The sequence below is a fragment of the Atta colombica genome, unplaced genomic scaffold (genome assembly GCF_001594045.1).
Source record: "Atta colombica isolate Treedump-2 unplaced genomic scaffold, Acol1.0 scaffold5, whole genome shotgun sequence".
In the NCBI taxonomy this organism is placed as follows: domain Eukaryota; kingdom Metazoa; phylum Arthropoda; class Insecta; order Hymenoptera; family Formicidae; genus Atta; species Atta colombica.
The window spans coordinates 414,159-418,326 of record NW_017259539.1 but is presented as its reverse complement, the minus strand read 5'-3'; positions in this window follow the sequence as shown (position 1 = coordinate 418,326).

Genomic DNA, 4,168 nt, shown 5'->3' with positions numbered 1-4,168 from the left:
TATATATATATATATATATATATATATTTATTCTATAATGTGCTTTTTGTTTTCTTGCTTTTTGCTATTTTTTACATCTTGTCTTTTTTTTATCCGGTTTTTATTTTATGTTGCCCGAGATAAAAGTTAACGAACTTTGGAAGAACAAGAAACACATAGCAAGAAATACAATTGTCGATAAAATGATTGCAAAGGAGAAAGAAGCAAGAGGTAGAAAGCAAGAAACAGGAAACAAAGAGCACATTGTAGAATAAACTCAAGACTCTACGACCACTACGACTTCTATTGTAGATTCTGCATAAGGATTGGAAGGTGGAGTTCACGCTTCGCGTGAAAAGTTCTTTGATTATGGCTGCGGTCAAAGTCTCACTACAAATGTTTTGAAGCGTTTGGTTGACCAATTAGAAAAAAGAATTTTACAAATTGATCAATCAAAAATTACTTTAAAGCATTTGAAGCATCGCGTTGACTATACCCTATATAACATGGATTGCTAGCAATAATCATTCAGATTCGTAATTATCCCATGCAACAGAAAGAGTATGTACTTCGATGTTAAGCCCCAGGTTTGTTCGCATCGCATGCTCCAATGTTGTAATATGCTTCTACCATAGCTCTTACTCATTCCAACGCACTTGATAGAATGAGTAAGAGCTGTAATAGGAGCATGCTGAAACATGCGACGCGAACAAACTTGCCGCCTCATTAACCAAAAGTGCGGTAAATTCAAATATACTTTAGATTATTTCTATTATAAGAAACTTATATTTTAAGTTTAATACATAGAATTAATTTAATTGTTATTAAATTTGATGTATATTGTATTTTATGCGTTATTATTGTAAACATTTATATAAATATTAAAATATAATATTTGATAATAAGTATTGAAATATTTATAGACAAAAACAAGATTATTTAATTTTGAAATAAATAAGAAATAAAAACATTATGATATGCACAAATTAACACAATAAAAATAGGTTATATTATATAAATTAAAAAAAAATTTATAAATGGAATAAAACAACAATTAAATACATGTGTAAGAAAATCAAGCACTTTTTTATGCATATTATATATCAACTTTATCAATATGGAACATCAAAATGAAGAAATTAAGGAGTTGATACTTTTTATCATGTACCCTCATGATAAAATGTTAATGTACAATATATTAGGTGTACAACTTTGCTTCCGCCGTTTTTTTCCGAAATTCGAGGCTTTATTGTAAAAAACTGGTTATACATTTATGATTCAAAGTATTGTCCATCGCTGGTCACTACTTTCTCCCATCTTTCGGGTAGCGTACGAATCCCGCGTCGAAAAAACCGGTCATCTTTTGAGACTATCCACGAATCGATCCAATTTTTTACTTCTTCATAAGACCGGAAGTGCTGGTCAGCCAGGCCGTGTGCCATTGATCGAAACAAGTGATAGTCAGAGGGAGCAACGTCTGGAGAATACGGCGGGTGGGGTAGGACTTCCCATTTCAACGTTTCCAATTATGTCTGGACCGCTTTCGCAACATGGGGTCGAGCATTGTCATGCTGCAAAATCACTTTATCGTGTCTCTCGTTGTATTGCGTTTGTCTTTCAATGCTCGGCTCAAACGCATCAATTGCGTTCGATACCGATCGCCTGTGATTGTTTCAGTCGGTTTTAACAGTTCATAATATACTACGCCAAGTCCCACCAAATACAGAGCACCTTGGACGCCAAAATCACCGTTCTTGAAGCGTTGAAACCACTCATGACACGTTTTTTCACTAATAGTGGCCTCACCATAAGTATTTGAGAGCATTCGATGAGCCTCAGCCACAGATTTCTTCATATTGAAGCAAAAAATTAAAACCTCCCGCAAATGACGAGAATTTGGCTCGTAAACTGACATTTTCAATCGAGAATAACTTTATGATGCAGACACAAATCGACTAATGTTTCTATGGGGTTGACAGATGCCCAAGTTTATTGTATGACGTCTATGATCTATTTATTTCGACCACCACTTACCGCTAAAGCCATCTATAGAAAAACGGAAGCAAAGTTGTACACCTAATATGTCATTACGCGAGTGTTAATTGATATCTTTTTCTTGAAGAATTACATTATCGGACGTTCGCACAAAATTCTTCCAAATCCTAAAACCAAACACATCTAAAAAAGGTTGAATGAAGCTTGTCGTTTTTTTTGGAATAGTCATAAATTTTACTTCTTTATCTTCAGGAATGTATTGTTCTAATACATGACACCAAGCTGATCCCACCAAATACACAACATGAGTTTTTTTCCATGAATATTCGGCTTGGCTGTCGATGTTGAAGCATGGCCAGGTCCCCATGATTTCCTCTTCTTTGGGTTATCGTAGTGGATCCATTTTTCATCATCAGTGACTATACGATGCAAAAAACCCTTTCCTTTATACCTGGCAAGCAGCATTTCACATGTGAAAAATCGGCGTTCCACGTTTCTCGGCTTCATTATGGAACCCAATTCTCTTGCTTTTGAATCATTCTCAATGATTTCAAACTATATGAAATTGTTTGTTGAGTCACTCCTAATGTAAGTGCAAGTTCTTTTTGCGTTTGGCACGAATCTTTATCCAATAATGCTTCCAATTCCGCGTTCCTTCGTACACTTTCGGCCTTCCGCTACGTTTCTTTGTCTTCGTTAAATTCACCGTTCTTAAACTTTTGAAACCACTCACGACAACTTCTCTCACTTAAGGCAGCATCACCATGTTTCTACAAGTAATCTATGAGCCTCAGCTGCAGATTTCTTCAAATTAAAGAAGTAAATCAAAAGTAAATGACGCTTATTCGGCTCAAAACTCACATTTTCGTATAAAAAAAAATATATGATGCTGATACAAAATCGCTAATATTTCAAGGTTATGGTGTTGGATGTCCAATCTTACGATATGTCGTTTTACATCAAACAATTTTAACTATAGTTTATTAGTGGCGCCGTCTTTTGCAAACGGCGGAAACTTATTTGTACTCCCAATATGTATGTATGTATGTATGTATCCAAAAACATCAACGCTTCTGTTAAAAAGCGATATATCCGATCTGATAGTACATATATGCAATATATATAGACAGTGTATAAGGCTTTTTTTCATTCAATCGTAAGCTTTAGTTACGAGTTAATCAGACCGAGTTAAAGAATATATACATCGAAAATCGATCGAGCGAAAGGGATACCTTGTCACCAAGTCTGCCAAGTCCACTGCCATCGAAGGAAAAAGCGAGAAATTGGGAATGTCCAGAAGAAAGCATCAAAGTGCTCGTCATCAACGTCATTAATGCCATCGAAGTATAAATAATAAATAATAAATATTGATAAACTCACGAACAAATAAAATACGTAGAAAGACGTAATACAAATTCGCGAACAAAGAAAATACGTAGAAAAAACGTGTCGCGACACGTTTGCAATTCTTGGAAAGGGGGGGGAAACTAATTACAAACATCCACCAATCCGATTCCTTCAAGTGTCCAAAGAAAACGCTAGTTCGAAAACGATAAGACGCTTCGAGTGATTCAAATTTCCTCATTTATTTTTTTCTCTTTCCCCTTTTCTCACTTATCCCTTCCATGCAAATACTCTTTATCAATTTAGATATCATAACTCTTTAAATTAAAAAGGGAAATTTCTAATGTAGATGGTAAGATACAATCGCCATCGGGAGGGTCGAAGGAAGCGAACTAGGATCGAGGCTTAAAAAAAAAAGGATCCCAATAATCATAAAAATTGAGTTGAGAACTTTCATCTCCGAAGAGGCCCGTAGTGAGCTGGAGAAGGCCCACAAAAAGCCAATTATTCGGGAGAAGCTCTCATCAGCAATCCTTGTGATGGATTTGACTGAGGATGACCCTCCCTTCCCTTCTTAGATTTTGAATTTCCTTTCCCTTCTTCTTTCCTATCCTGACAGACTCCCCACAGTCCGCAATACTCTTTCTCTCTTTCTCTCTCGTCTCTTCTGAGGACAACAAATCCTTCGATGAGATCTTTCAATCACTAGAAAACCTCGCCGAATCTGCAAGGTTCTCCTTCCCTGTGACTACACTCCCTCACTCCATATAAACACTCACACACATACATATTGTCGGAAAACCTAGATATTAGCTTAGTTTTAGTATTATTATTGTTAGCGTATATGCAT